The sequence below is a fragment of the Passer domesticus genome, chromosome 1 (genome assembly GCF_036417665.1).
Source record: "Passer domesticus isolate bPasDom1 chromosome 1, bPasDom1.hap1, whole genome shotgun sequence".
NCBI lineage: Eukaryota > Metazoa > Chordata > Aves > Passeriformes > Passeridae > Passer > Passer domesticus.
The window spans coordinates 27,578,921-27,595,732 of record NC_087474.1 but is presented as its reverse complement, the minus strand read 5'-3'; the positions used below and the strand labels follow the sequence as shown (position 1 = coordinate 27,595,732).

General features: G+C 35.1%; 1 protein-coding gene and 1 long non-coding RNA gene across 12 annotated transcripts in view; one reads left to right on the top strand and one right to left on the bottom strand.

The window, feature by feature from the left end:
- The window catches only part of DGKB (diacylglycerol kinase beta), a 332,462-nt gene that overhangs the window by 161,221 nt on the left and 154,429 nt on the right, over window positions 1-16,812 (top strand). The window lies entirely within an intron of this gene.
- LOC135295545 (uncharacterized) overlaps window positions 13,226-16,812 on the bottom strand; it is a 46,151-nt gene continuing 42,564 nt past the window's right edge. For all 3 annotated transcript variants that reach the window (XR_010357684.1, XR_010357683.1, XR_010357678.1), the window contains one exon: window positions 13,226-13,905. This is a non-coding gene — a long non-coding RNA (uncharacterized LOC135295545). The remainder of the gene's footprint in view (window positions 13,906-16,812) is intronic.

Genomic DNA, 16,812 nt, shown 5'->3' with positions numbered 1-16,812 from the left:
CATGTCAGTGCAAATTTAGTGAAATGGTTAATGGGGTTAATGGTTAATAGCCCTTTTATTCCCAGTGCTGTGCCCAAAGCAATACATATCTTAACCTTTCTGAGATTCGGGAAATTTAATATCACAAACATTTGGCTATGAAGGCACAGTCTTCATATGTGTAAAAGCTGATGATGAAGTTGTACCTTAGTTTGTCGTGGTTTAGAACAGGAATGAAAATTTATCTTCTCTTAGATAAATACATAGCACCATCATCACATGTGCCAAGAACAGCATCATTATGCAGTATTATTTATACCATACGTAGGCTAAAGGACTGGAATGTCTTCAGCTTATGGTCCCATCAGAGAGAGTCAATACGTTCCTCTCAGGATTGCTTTTCTAGCCAGTTGGTTGAAACCTTATGTTCTGCTTTGTGCATTCATTACCATTCCTGAAAGTGAGGGGCCCAAAAGTATGATAGAGATGAGAACCAAGGTTTGTTCTCTAAGTATGGGTCAAACTCCAGCCCCTCTGGAAAGTGGCATTTTGATGCCACAAGGGGTAAAATAGCTTATAATTTCATCATGATTCAAATTTGCCTGTGGATTTGCACTGTTGAACTCTTTATAAGCTACTGCTTAAAAACATATTCCTTTGAGGAATCATACAGAACTTCCTTTGGTCTTTAAGGGGTTTTGCACAATGCTTTGCTTGAGCTAGATTGTACATATTTTGTTAAAAGTGAAAACAAACTCAAAACCCGTATTAGCATAGTTCTGCTTTCTGTGGTGTACCTATATTTAGCTCTTGCAAAGCCAGCCAGATGAAGTCAACATTTCCTAGAAAAGCCAGGGGAATGCTTATTCCACCCAGACTTTCTAATGAACTGAAGGCTTGACCCTTTACCTGGCCAAAGTTCTTTTTAACTGTGCTTTTAAATTTGCAGTGACCTAAGACATCTTATATACTTATACTTTTGTATACTTATATACATCTTATATACTGACTGGATTAAAGAGTCTCACTGCAAGTAAAACTATACATTTTTTTCATTATCATTACCATTGGCAAGTGCCTGCTAGTAAGAATTATTGCATTAACTAATTAGCAGTCACTACCAAGGCATAAATGACTACCATAGTCATCAGTCGGTGGTTTTTCTTTCAATATAGGAATTTGATTGTGAAATTTTGAGACCCATGATCTAGGTCTTACTGATTTCATAGGTCTCATAAAAACACACAGTCCCATAGAATCATTGAAGAATTGCATGTTTAAATTCCAGTTGTTCTGGTCATCAGTCTCTACTGAGAGAGTAGGTAATTACCTGCAGGTAATTGTAGTTGTTGGTGCTATTTTAATATTAATTTGTGGGTTTTCCATATTTCATTACAAAATAAACCCACCAAAAATTTGAGACTGTTTTATTATTGCACTGGATCAAGTTTTAAATAATATTCTGGCAAGCATCTAAGTACAGTTCAATGCTGAACCTGAATGAAGTACATCCAAGTATGAAAGGGTACTAGCCAACACTGTCAGAATGCCATCTAGACATTAATTTCCCACATAAAGGGTTTACTAGCACTTTGCATGTAAGTTGTATAACTTGTGACCAGCTGCTTCCGTGTGCGGTGCGTAACTGATGGGAACATATGGCTTTAATTAAGTAGCCTATTCTAGCTGATTTTTAGGCATCTATCCACATGGCATACAATATTTGTTGAATCCAAATCAAGTTTCACAGCTGTCTCTCGAGATAAACTGATTGACTGACACGAGCTGCTTTTAAACATTGTCAGGTTAGTTCCCATAACCTCAGGAGATTCAAATAATGGGGGGGGAAAAAAGGCTCAGCCATATGCATGAAAGCTCATATGACTAGACTTTATATATATATGTATAAAATGTGTGTGTGTTTAACATTTCAGGCTAACCTTAATGGATTTCTGTAGCTACTGATGCTGGAATGCAACAACTCAGAGGCCAAATGATCAAGAAATCTCCACATTTTTTCTGATTTGGCTGTATCATGAACAGTGGTTTGACATCAACTTGAACTTCAGTAATAAGGACATGCATAGCAATTGAGAAGTAGAAAAGGATAATTATCAAAGTGCAAAGCTGGTGCCTCACTGACTCACATCAGTGTAGAACTGGTGTGTTTGCTGGTTTTAGGAAGAAAACTTAAAAAGACAGCCATCAAATGCAACACAACCCTTGTGTTAAATAAGCATTTGTTTATTGATTAAAGGCACTGAACATCAGCTTAATGAATCTGCATGTGATTAACTGTGACCATGGAGTGTATTTGTTGATGGAAAGAATATAAAAATTAAGATTATGAAATATAAAGAAATATCCATCTCATGAAATTGAAAACACATTCTCAATAATTTTTAGGAATTCATTCTGAAAGAAAGGACCGATAATCACAGCTGATCTCACGTAATCCACTGCCCATATATTTTCCTAAAGTTTTCACGTGTAAAATTAGAAGTTTTGTATGTCTCTGGCGGGATTGGGTAATGACTTAAGTACCTGAGCTACATCTCTAGGTTTACTTTTTTTTTTTTTTACATCTCAAAAGGTTGTGTTTTATTACACAAGAAATAGAAAGGGAAACATGGGCTAAAAAGGATTATGAAAATAATTTTAGAGTCCATGAAATTCTTCTTGGGTAAATTAGGTACTTGGAAAACTGATTGAATCATATAATGAATTCTGATTTACTGATTTTCTATAGTATAGTGGTGATGGCAAGAGCCCAAAACTGACAAGTGCTGTGAGGGAAGGGTGAGAGCACTCTAAATGCCAAGTTTGGAACTCTGTAATTAATAAGCTGTCTCTGGTCTCTATGAAGATAAACTAAATATTGTGAATTTGAGAAGATGTATTAGCAATGATAACTTTTTACAGTCCATGATTTATACATCTGTGGTAGACCTGTGCTCTGTGACTTGTAACGCTCTTGAAAATATGATAGTGAGCTGGAATGTTATTTAAGCCAGAAGAAATAGTCAAAGGAAACAAGTGAAATATACCTTTCTTGACACATCTACACTGAATAGTAATATGAGCCAGACTGAGAGGAAAATGGGTATATGACTCTCTAACAAAGGAATAAGGAAGGTAAATGTAACCAGTAAACCACTCAGGGCTTATTCATGGGGATTGGGGGTGGAATAGTTTCTTTAGTCAGACAAGGTGGTATAGCAATTGGGAGAAATTGTTATTACTAAAAATAGTGTTGAAATGTGTTTTATTGTTATTTTTTATATTATATTTAATACTTGACTGACTTCTGAATTTTTAAATCAAGAACTTGCTCCTTTTTTGCTAGAATACTCTTTCATATTTAAGCTTATGTTGTATTTAGTGTGAACTATGATGTAAATAAATATAAAATGTCAGATTTTACAGAGCTGATAAATCCAAAGGAAGTGATGTTTTAGATAAAGCTTTTTGTGCCTCCAATTCAGGATGCTCATGACAAGAACTGACCTTTTATTCTGTATTTGTATAGCTCTTCTTTGTCCTTGGGCTCATGACAACAATTCTTAAATGCCGTGTTAATACAAATAATAAATAACTGTGGCCTGGCACAGGGCAATAGAAAGAACTTTTGGGAGGCAATCGCAGTATTTTTGGCTGCTGAAGGCAGAATTTTTGTAGGGCAAGTAATACTGCTTTCTCTGTTCACACCAACATTTTTAACCAAATAAAACTAATCTTTTAGAATTAATCTCTTTCCAGTTAGGTTCAGGAGCCTGGGGATTCTAGAGGGTCCATGTTAAACTGCTTTACTCTGGATTTTGCATTTGGAGCATCATATACCTGCAAAATTTATGGTTCTATCATTTAGCAGCTAAACCATTGCTGTTTGGAAACCATGGCAGCAAGATATGCCAATGTCAATGAGAAAATGTCTGTGTATGAGGCTGACACTAATAATGGTTAGTACACTGAAGACAGTTGTTTTAAAGAGAACTGTTTAATGTTGAAATCTGGATATTAGAAGTAGTTGAGATCTGTGATCAGGGATGCTGAACTACTGAATTTGACTTGTGTAATTGTGTGTTGGTAACTGAGCTAGTTTCTGTTAGCTCTGACTAGTTTCAAGGAGAAACAATGAAAACTTTACACCAGTGTTTCAGAGGTTCAAATTTAAAAATTAGTGTGATGATAGGAGACAGAATTTGTTGTTTTAGTCTAAACCCAATCTGTTCGTATCAGCAACGAATTTTAGTGCTGACTTCCTCTACATAGCAAAGAAAGTAACAGACTAACAGCACAAAACTGATTTTAAACTTGTCTTTCCCTCCAACTTTCTTCTATACTGTCAGTTACTGGGAAACACCTCTTCTGCCTGTTCTTGACTTGGCTGTGCCCTCTCTGCAGTTCTAGTTTTCCACAGCTCAAGAAGTAGAAGTTCTGTTTCACTGAAAAAAGGTGTGTTACCTGCCAGTGTGTGGTAGAAAGGTTTGGGGCTTGGTTTGGTTTGTTGTTTTTGTATAATTTTATCTAGTTAAGGTATCTTATATTGTTGGTTTGATTTATGAAACTGTGATTTCCATCCCCCAAAGAACAAAAGGAAAATACTGTCCTATAGGGTCTGCACTTGGCTATGAGTTGAGTCTGAGGTACTCTTGTTAGCTGTGCTTTGGCTCTCAGGAGGTACCTTCCTGTTGGAGGTGCTGCCAGTGTGAGCGGGAGCCAGTTCCCTCCCTGCTGTTCCACGCTGGCTGCCTCAGGTGTGGATCCCTTCAGCTTCATCTGTACAGTTCATCAAGTTCGCTGTGGATGTAGCTTCCTCTCTTTGACATATTTGTACCTTCCAGATTCCATTTTTTCAGTGAGATGACATCAGATAGCTTGAGAGTAATCATAGGTGTAGGAGAATAAAACTGCAGGGGCATCTCTCCAGTTACTGGGGATATCTTTAGCAGGCTTGGACTAAACCAGGTGAAACCAGTTTTGTGTCATGCTTATGAAGGAGTCTTCAAATTCAAGCCAGCCCCTAGTTTGCCTCCTGAAATTCACAAACCTTAATGTGAAGGAGTTTTATTCCAGTATTTCAGAGATCTGGTGACAGGAGGAGACCATAATACGAACATTCAGATTGGGTGAGTAGAGATGAAGCTGACCAAAATGTAGCAGAGTGATGAAGAAAAAGACACTAGGAAAATTTAGGACACTATTCAGTGTACCAAGTCCCCCCTGTGAGACAAGGAGTCTAATACTAAATGCTATAATGCACTTTAGCCCTATTAAAGTCAAAGAGAGTGTTCTGTAGACTTTAATAAGAGTCCACACAGAGCCTTTGAGATTTTAGGTAAAAGGATTGGTCAAGGAATCCATTAGTGCTCCCATTAAAATTATTATTGTTTTATTAAAGATAAAAATTAAAAAAATCAAAGAGAAACAGCAAACACCATTTAGTACAAACATCTGAGGTAGCATTTTGACTACTTACAGACTCATTTATATTGCTGGTGGTTTCCTGTGGCAGTGAAATCCTGATAGAGGGGGCAGGGGGGAAACCAAATAGTATAAAGATTTAAAGGAAAAAGCAATAACAAATTTTATCAGATTTTCAGAAGATTCTGTGTCTCTTTTTAGCAATAATGCATATTTTACAGTCTTGATTATTTGTTTGTAGGTACAAAATCACTTTCCTGAATTCTTACCATTAAAAGCATGTTAATTTAAGGCTATCAAGACCAAAATGCATTTGTTTATGCAGTTTATAGAATTAAATCTCTATTTTGTAATGATGAGTTGGAAAACATTTATTTCAAGCATGTTTAGGTAAAAAATGTTTGTATGTATGATAAGAGATGTATTATATACCTAATTCATGTCAAAAACAGAATTTCACTAAAATGAAGATTTATTTTTTTATGATTGTAGAGATAAAAGTACTATTCACTTAATGCATAGGGGGATTTTTATCATTAATTCCACCAGTATTAAATGCTGTATATTCAAGAAACCAAATATAAAGAACAGGATAGCTTTAGACTTTGTGCACTTTAAGCACTTGTGTAGTCAAAAAGATACAGCGAAATGGTGAGAAAATGCTTTTGAGAGGTTTTTTAAATGTTACAATGTTACTGTTTTGGTTTGGTTGGGTTTGTTTGTTTTGGAGTTTTTTGTTTGGTTTGGGTTTTTTTGTTAAGGGTTGCATGCTTATATTTTGGAGTAAAAGAATTATTCTGGAAATATATATCAGACACATACCTAATATGCATAAGGTTTTGGTTTTTTTTCACTAGAGTAGCTTCACAGTTGCTTTATATTTACTAAAATGTATGGATACTTTTGTTCAGAGTAGTTTTATCACTTTTTCAATCTATTGTTTTACTTCAGAAGTCAAAAAATTGTCTCCTTAAAGTTGTTGTTATGATAAACTAAACTGCAAAGTGTTTGTATCTTTTGTTGCAAACACAATCTAACGTAATTGAAAGCAGAAAACTAAGTAGAGGAAATTTCTTTGTAAGGATCAAAAAAATTGATCAAGTTATCAATTGGATATGAATGTTTTGAGTAACAGAAGCAGCTTCTCTACAGAGCCTTCTACCATACTACTGATGATAGCCTGAAGTAGAAAAGTGAACAGCCTTTCTCCAGAAAGGATGAGGAAAGCATTGCAGTAAGATAATTATTGAAAGGATTGCCACTCTGAATTTGTTTCCCAGATACTTTTAGGATAATCTGCATTATAAAAAGAGTGCAGATAAACTAGAATTTATGTTTGTAACAATTTCTCTTTTAATCTAAGTAGCCCTACAGCTATTTTAATCTAAGTCGCACAGGTTGAAGTTACTGAACTGGATGCTTGTTTTTACCTTCTAGAAAAGGTAGCCATCTATTTGTTGATAGATTAGAGGGTAAATCTGAAATATGCTGAGTCAAAGTTAATTTTGTTCTTGTCATCTCTTGCAGTACTTTTTTGGTGACATGTGAAGATGCTTCCTCTATATGTTGTCTCATGTTTCTTTCCTTTGCAATTACCTGAAAGCACTCTACTAAACCTAATCAAAAGTTTTTAGAATTTTTTCATTCATTATATCTTATGGTGCATTAGTTGACAAAAAAGCAAACTATCAAAATGTTGTATATGTAGTTGCTTTAAGCTGGATGTTATGAATTCAGTTTTGCTTGGTCATTATTTCTTTTTGTTAAAGCTTCATTCACTGATGTATTCATCAGAAAAGAGACTCCATTGATACTATTTCTAACATCTGCTGATGTAAGCTTTCATAACCTCTGCTGAAGAGGCTTTCAGGAAAATTCATGAATTCTGGACTCATTAGCATTGTTGAACTTGGGGAGCATTGTTCTGTGTGTGCTCTGTGTCTCTGAGCATAGCTGCAAGAATGATACTTGTTCCCTGTTTACTTATTTTCAAATAATTCAGTATGGAGCCCTCTCCCATACACCTGATGGGTCAGGTGGGAAAGGGAGCAAAGGAGTGAAATGAATTGCAGGGAAGTGCAGTTTCCTTGTAACTGAAGTAAATTTTGAAACCTCAGTCTACTATGAGTCAGTGACTGAATTACTAGAGCAGGAAGTCTAAATTAATGTTTCTCTCTGCCTTGCTGGCTGAGGGGATTTTTAGCAGGTTAATCATCCTTTTTCAACCTACAAATTTTGTTTTACTTGTATTATTTATCCTTCTGCTTTTAAATATATATATATTTAAATTGATTAAGGGGCTAAATTGGCAATACTAATCTAGTAGGTTAGAGTGCAAACGCATGCTGAGTGTAGAAAAGCCTTTAGTAGCTTTTAAGATTGATTTGTTAAAATAAATAACTTTTCTGTGATATCCAGTAGCCAGAGAAGGTTTAACTACGCAGCATTTTACTGTGGATAATTTATATGATTTAGCATTTAATAAATTGAACTTTTAGTCATGTTTAAAAGAGAAGCAAGAGTAATTTGTATGCATTGGCTAGTGATTGTAAATTATAAATCTGTGGGATTGAGTTCAAATTTGTAATTGGTGGAAAAAAATCAGTAATTAACTGGGAGTACAGAAACGATTTTCTATCAAAGCTGTCTTCCACAGAGAATTCTTCTAAAGCTGTTCATGATTATAAGGGTTATGATACATGGAAACACTATAATTTGTAAATAAATGTCAACATAGCTTAATCTGGTTATAAAATGCTTTTGGAAATTAGAATGTTCCAATTGGGTAAAATAGTTGAATGCATAACTATCTGCTTAGAGCTGCATAAATCAGGTTCCACAAGACAAGGATGCCTGGAGAACCAGGGCAGATGTGAGTTACATACAGTAGGAGCAGAGCAAACAAAGTACTTTCATTCTTTCTAGTTGTAGTCTGAAGGATGCCTATGGAAGCATAAACTTCATAGTGCTGTAGTGCCCAAGTGCCTGTAGTTCTTTGGTTTTTTGGGAAAAATATACTTACTATCATTAGGCCTGATTTTCCGTTGAAATTTATGTTTAATGTCTGTTTATTCATCTGTTCTAAATATTTTGTGAGGGGTTTATCACTTATGAAAAGTGTGTGTGGGGGGAGTGTATTGGTTTTTTTGGGTTTTTAAATAAATTCTTTATAATTCATACTCCTTTTCAGCAGATGACATAGGAATTAAACCATTACTTTTGTAAATCAGCTGCTTAAAAAGTTAGCAGATGAAAAATACAAGGCAACAAATATGCAGCTGTGTCCACTTCCTTATTTTGCTCATGCCTTGATTTCCTACAGTGGGCAAATAAAGTAACAGATATGTACTATTAAAATTTGACATAAATTTGCTTCTGGAGACTCCTGAGATTGGTGGCAGGCAGTTATTTGGTGGGGTTTTTTTGGGGTTTTTGTTGTTTTGGGTTTTTTTTCTTTTCTTTGTGGGGCTCGGTAGATATTGGAAAGAAAGAGTGGTGATCCAACTCAGATAGAAAGTCTCTATCAATATTTGATTTTTCACAGGACTACTAGAAGAGTTTAGCCATGTCTAGAGATGTAGTGTTGAAAGAAGAGTGATCTGTGTCCCTGGGGGCTGTCTGGGTACTGCTTTCTATTAAGTATTATTATTCTAACCTTCTTGATCTGGATTTTTTCATCTGCTTCAGATTTTAAAGTAGAAAGGAAACATCCTGGTAAAAACAAACCTCTTCTTGTATTATGAAGCTTTTAAGAAATTTGGATACATATCTTTCTTCTCCTCTTTGAAGTTCATATTTCTGTCTTCATTACTGTGAATTTTATAGAAATATCATTACATATAGAGATGCATATAATTACTTAAAATGTAGAAGTGTTGACAGGATATGTTTTACTTCTATTGCTGTGCATGAGGTCAGGTATCAGAATCTGGTTGGTCTCTTGTGGGCAAATGAAAAAACAACATTAAACTGTAATGAAAATTATAGCTTTAGCAGCTGATTTCTTTATGAAAACAGGAATGTAGGAGGATTCCATTTCTTTATAGTCCTGTGTTGTGCTGCATTAAAATTTCAACTGAAGATGAATTACTAGTCGATCTGTAAAATAATAATTCACATACCTAAATGTTCCAGTGACTGTAAGAACTTCAACTTATCTTCATTTCTTTTCCTTTTGCTTGAAAAGTATAAAATACAGCCTTGCTGAAACTGTGGGTGCAAATCTTTTGGTATTGTGGTAAATTTATTTTTACAGAAAAATAAAAGTGCTAAGAAAGAACATCTTCCTGAAGATGCAGTATTTATTTGAACAGCAGATTAATACAAGTCAGTAGTAATTTCTTTTAAATTCAGTAGCACTACTCAGCTAGGCAAGGTGACTTTCAGCAAAGGTTTATAATCTCTGTTCAGCCATGTGAAATTTGACTCAGTGCTAGAAACAGACCTACAGAATCAAAAATGTCATGAATGGTGGAAAGCAAATGAACCTTTCCTCAGTTTTCTTGCTTTGTTGGTCCTTCTCCATAATTTTTCACTCCTGTATTTCTGCACAGTGTTCCTAAAGGCTGAATTGACTGCCTTGACTATCTCATTACTCTGAGAAATCTGGGTGCAGGGGGAGAGCTTGAGGAGACAGCAGGAACAAGTGAGTAGTTGGGAGTAGAGAGTATCAGAGAAGCAAAAGAAGGTTTCTTTTAAAAAAAATATAAAAACAAAAGTGCAGATTTGGGATGTCACAATACCTAGGAAAGACATATTGCTTAAGACTCAATAATAGGTGGTAAATTACAAATACATTTCAGATTTAAATTGTGCACATATCTGGCAAGGATTTGTAGCTTGTTTTTTCCTTGCCTGAATCTACCCATGCTGCTTCACCTTCAGCTACATAGACCAGGGGACTATGCATCATTAAAATCAGTCTTTGGACTTCTTTGAATTTCTTAAAATAATTTATCCCTCTCTTCACATTCTTATACAGAAGATAAACATATGGGCTTTTATTCCTGAAGCCTCCAAACATATTTTTTGAAGTAGAGTTGCTATCTAGTGTGGGCAAGTATTCACTGAATAAATGGGATTTACACTGTTGTTTATTTATAGACTTTTATATCACTCTCTTTGCAGTAGAAATGGTTGCAAATTAATATAATTTCACAGTGAGGTTTAATATAAGAAAATTGTATTCCCATTTTCCAGAACCCAGGGCCTGAGAACAAGAATTTGTAAGTACCTAAATCTCCAGGAAATCATGTTCTATAGTGAATTTGTTTGAAGAAATACAGGTAACCTTAGGTGATGGTCTGCATAAACTTTCTTTTTGAGTTGTTATGTTGGCTTCCTACAGAAGTGCTTTCTATTTAAGGTTATGTATCTAATTGTACTGTCTACTAAAACGTGCTGTTCTACTAGGGACTTCTAGAAATACAGAAAGCAGATGTACCAATCTGTGTCAGTCCTCCTCAGTTCAAAGAGTGACTTCAAAGAAAATTGGGTTTTTTCCTCTCTGCTTATATTTGGGGTTTTAGCAAGACTATTGTGGTATGGATGTGCCAAGATGGATTAGAAGGGGAATTGATTTACAGTGTATTAAGATGGTCCCTTTTGCAGCTTCGCTACTGTCAATTCTGTCAATTTCCTTGGGCATGACATGGACAAAATATTTGGTTCCAGATTTTTTTTTTGGAGTGGTTTGTGTTTTGTTTCTTGGGTTGTTTTTTTCTTTATTAAAGGGATGAAATGTATCTTCTGTGATTCTTCAAACAAGCTGAAATAAGGAGTTACAGGAGGAAAGGTCTTTAAGTCTTTTTATGAGGGCCACATCCATTGAAAAATGTATATATCACTTGTGAACTTTTGCAAATCTACTTCTTTGTATAGCAGCTCTGGGGGGTTTGAAGCCCTCCTTTAAAATAGATATATTAAACAATATTCAGTCAATTAATATGATATTTTACATTTGTGTAGACAAAACAAAGAATTCAAAGTATTACTTCTCATTGTAACCAAACAATTAAATAAAGAAAGTCATTGTAGGAAACCCAGCATAATATATATTATATAATAAGTCATAACTCTTATACCTGAAGTGAATGAGAAAAATTAACTTTTACTTTTAATTAAATATCATGCCAAAAGGTATTCAAGCCACTCTGACATATGTAGAAGATAGAATAATAAAGTACAGACCCAGTCTTAATCACTCTGCATTATTAAACATTCATATACTGTCATTAACAGTACCTGTTATAATCCATGTCATTTTGTGCCTTGCAAGTGAAGCACTCATCTCCTTTCAAATACTAATCACAAAAGCAGATGCTTAAGGTACTTGAATAACCCTTTTATTGCCATGCTTTGCACTTGTGTTCCCGAAGTGAGTCTGAGCAGTGACAGTGAAGAATATTATAAAAACCATATTGTGTCTGGCTGTGGTGTAGGGGATATCTCCATCTATATTTTAGATTGGTTCAAATACTAGATTCCAGTTTGGATCCATGTGACAAGCACACCTTTTGCCTAGTATTTGCCAAAGTCCCTAGAAAGGTGTAACTTACAGTCCTGCAAGATATCCTTTTTTTCAATTATTTTTATTATTTTTTAATCTCTTAAAAATTGAGATTGCAATGTACTGTCACATTTTCCATCAGTGAACTGGAGTTGATACACTGCTTTCTTGGTGTGAACCAAACAGTAAATTTTGTAAAATTTCCAGTTGGCATAAATAAAGTAAGTAACTTTGTAGTAAAGATGAGATGATGTCCAGCTTTTCAGACTACATAAACCTTATCATCTGTGTGTAGGGATTCTAACAGAATAGTATTTTTTCTTACCTTTCCCTCTGTGATGTTAAATCATTTAATATTGTCCTATTATACCTCTTTGAGGTATGTAATTGTTCCCTTGTTACATTCAGTTAGATTCAGAACAGAAAGAGTGTGCAGTTAAATACAAATCTGGGCAATTTGAGGTATGATGTTAATGTGGTCTCAATCATTATGCTTCTACTTAAATCTCCTACTGTAATTTTTAAGGATTGTGGAAGATAAATGGTTTTCATTTTTTAATGTATTTATTCATTTTACAATCCTCCATTGCTGTCTTAACACACTCATGCTTAAGAACAGAAATTACACGTGTAAATACTAAAATGCAGGAAAAGACTTCTGAAGTTCACTATATTAGCAAAATGGAAAATGGAGAACATTATTTTTCATTTATGTCCTAATGGTAGTAGATTTATGCATACTAATACCAGACAAATCGTAATAACAGGAGCTAAGTCATTTTGAGGCAGAAGCGTATGAATTACTTTTTTTAGTTGACGGTTTCCCTGTAAGTGACTTGAGCAAGGTCACAAAGACACACTAGTACTTTCTAACTCCCAGAATGTGCTAAATGACCATAAAACACCCTGCCCTTCACTGTAAGCACGTCTGGATTTCAGCACAGAAATTTATCATTCACTTCTTGTAGAAGCTACTGGTTTAGTCTTAAAACTAAGTATGAATGTGGTTTTGCCCAGTGCCATACTGAAATGTGAAGGTTAGAAAGGTTCCTTATTATTACAGGAAGACTGGATTTTTTTTTCCATCGGTTTTCATTTCCAATTCCTTGTATTTTTATCCACATTTAGATTCACCACTGGAAAAGAATACTGCCCTACATCATTCTCTACCTGTAGATAAGCTGAAGAGATACTCTGAGAAACAACTCCTGCACTTCTTCCTTCTTTTTTGTCCTCAGCCACCTTTGTCTCTTCATTAATTTTGCACATGATCCCAATGAAATAAAATGTACCATGAATATATTGTGGATCTATGTCAGCATCAGGCTGATTTCTAAGAGAAGTGAAAGACATGTGAAGTTCCCCATAATTTACAAAAATTGGTAGCTGGTGTAGGAGAGAGGCTGCTTTTGAAATAAAAGTAGACAGAATTGAGCTGTCAGTATAATTCATAGCAATAGTGTATTAACTATCATGCATTGAGTTTTGAAAGCTAGAAGATGACACAGTTTCTTGTCCATCAGAGTTGTCTTGGGAGTTAGAGGTATGTAAATATAACAGGCTGGTATGTAAAATAACAGATAGACATATCAGTAAAAAAAGAGTCTTCGTAAGTTCTGTTGCTTGAAAAACACTTTCTTAATATTTAATCATCCATACCATTTTAATCTGTTTTGTTGAGTACCTCACTGGCATAATAATCTCTGATAATCAGTGCTTTTGATTTTTATTTTGCTGTGTTCAACCTTCCAGCTCTTGCCATCTTGAGCGATGGCTGTTTAAGTTCATTTTTGACATCTTCATAGTTCCTGTTCTTCACCAGTAGATCTCCAAAAGGTCTATGTCTTTTTGAACGGTCCTAGCTTTTTGCCCAAAATTTTTGGTCTTTTCTTCAGACATAAGTTGCTGTCATTTGGAGATTTCTTGTGGGTCCTCATTCTGAATTTTTTTTCTTTCCCATTTTAATCAGTGCTGTTGTTTGCAGCTTGGTTAGCCTGAAAAGATGGAAGTCATTCATTAATCTGGTTTTCAGTATCCTCTTACATAGAATAAATTCCATTGTCATCTTGTGATGTCAAATCTGTCATGGCCTCCATGTCTAAATAGGGCAAGTTTAGGAGAAATGGGCCTTCTTTTGGATTTCCTGAACCATTTACTCTATCTGCTGTTGTTACAGCTGCCCTAGACAAACAGGAAATGTGAAAGCCTTTTACTTGCCCAGCTATGGTAAGTATTATAGAGGGTGGATGGATGCCATCACCAAATATTTATCCCTCTGCTTAGTATGCAACATCCCTGTCATCTTCATGGATATGGAATTTATTCTTCTTTGTGTGCCTGATCAGTTTAACAGTGCAGGCAATATTTGTGGTTTTGATGTCACCTGCTGAGCCAAACTTTTTTTTTTCAAGATAGAGCGTGGAGAAGAGTTTTAACAAACAATATATTTATCATTTACTGAAAACTACTTGAAACTTTCAGCTCTTGAGTCAAAAATACGGTTTGCTCATGTAAACTTCATCTCTGCTAGCCTGTTTTACATATAGTTGTGCTGCTAGATCCTTCTAAGATTTGACAGGTTCTCTCTGTAAGGTTGAAATGTTCAATATGTTCAAGACATACTGCAAAAGCAAAGAGCTATTTTAGCTGGTCCTTGACGATTGCAGCTTTGTTTCAGATTACATGCTCCTTTTTTCCCCCCTGAATTTTGTTTTCCATTTCAAGCAAACTGCTCTTTTGGTCAGTTCCTTTTGCAAGTCTAGTGATAAGAAACTGCTAAAGGTAACAGAGCTTTTCCACCTCAAATGTTCCTACAATTCTCTGTGATTCCTTATATATAAATCTTGATAATCTGGAATCTGTAATATGTTTATAGTCCATTTCCTGAACCTATTGAAATCTGTCGTAGGCCTTTTGTTGTTGTTCTTTGTTTTGTTTCAAAGGCACCAAATTTGTCTTCTTACCTGCCAGATTATTTGGCATTTGCAGAAGGCATCCATCAAGACATGTCTTAAAAGACTATAGTTGATAGTCTTTGCGCATTCTGTTGAGCACTGGTAGGTACACTGTTGAATCAGCCCAAGTTATCTGCCGAGAATCCACTTTTCTGTACCAGTGAATTTTTAAGGATGGATCATATAGTAAAACTAATTAAATTGCATCTGGCAACATTTTCTCTAAAAATTGCTACTGTTGCATGGTAAGTGACCAAAAAAGTCTTGGACAATTGGATTGATACCAATATAGAATCAAATATCAAATATTGTTTTTTGAATATAACATTCAGTATGTACCATAGACTTAAAGTTTAGTATGTATCATATTTTAAAAATAAGTGAGTGTGGTCAGTTGTGCTTACAGAACTGTGTCTGTCTCTTGTGGATTTTTCCCCCCAACGTTTAGAAATATAAAAATGATGAATAAAATAGCAAGGTAATGATTATATTGCATGGAGGTGCATTTACTAGCAGGGAACATTTTTAAGAAAAGCAGATTTTCCAGAGTTTTCATTTTGAACTTGAAAATGCAGGTGTTTGTATGAAAATCTTGATTGTAGAATTTCAGTTCATCCTGACATAGGACAGAAACACTGTAACCTTCATGTACAATTAACAAACTGAGCTCTGTGCTAAACATACATGATGAAAATCTGTGGAGATTTAAGGATGAGAACCAAGCACTGAAATGACATGTAAAATCATTTCAAGTAACTAATGATCACAAAGATAACTTAATCTTTCTTGGGCAGTTTGTAAGCAGAAAATTAAACAATTCTGTTGGATAAAAATAGCTGGTTAATAATTATTAGCTGCACTAAAGGACTGAAGAGTTGAAGCAAAATTTGCTCAAGCAAAATCATTGCTTTGGATCTTCAGGCATAGCTGAGGTACTCTGTAAAAATTCCAGGCAAAATTGAATTAGAGCTGTTTTGTAGTTTGATGACTATGGAAAGATGAGGTTTTTAAAGCTCCAGGTACAGTTGATTGTTCCTAGCCGTGGGGGTGTTCATGATGCTTTGAATAAGTCCTGAGAACCTCCACAGGAGGAAAAAACATTTTGTTCTTTTAATTTTTGGGCAGTTACATAATCTGGGAACCAGAAAAAGGAGGATGATGCTGATACAATCCATGGGCAGTTTTGCAGCACAGGCATTCCCAAATTCTCTTACCCAAAGCTAATTCTCTGCTCCTTAGATCAAGATCGGTACTGCACACTATTACCACAGCAAGCAACAAGTAAAAAGGGTCTGGGAAACTGGAGCTTGTTTTCATCACTGTGCTTTTTTTTTTTTTTTCCTTATTTAAAAGTTGCTAAATGAAGCAATAAAGAAATTTACAGAGGAGTTCTCCTGAAACTCAACTATCTGTAATTTTCATCTCCAGGAACATTTTTTATTTCAAGGATAATTTAGTACAAAGCTGGATAATTGATGACAATTCTCTATAAACATGAGCTTTTAAGATCAGGATGGACAACTGTTTAGACCTTCATGGCTGGGAATCATGCCATTACTACCCACAGCCGATGCACATACATGGCTATTTGGCTGTGTACCTCGTGCCATCTGTTCAGATGGCATTTTGCCTGCTCACAAATTGGTAAGACCTGTGCCAAAAGCAATTGCTCTAGATGGTTACACTGCAAAACACTGCAAGTAGTTCCTATTTTGTACGAAGTCTCTCTCTTTTGGACACCACTTTAGCACTTTGTTATATCCTGTGGATGTACCTGTATACTGCAGTGACTAGAAACTGAAAAAGATTATGTGCTTCTCCTAACTATTTTACTGCTGGAGCTACCTTTCCTAAACCCTCAGAAGGGAAAACAAAGTAGATGTCAATCGAGTTTAATGTTTCTCCTTGTTTTCCATCTGAAAAATACTCATTCATTACAAGTTGGCA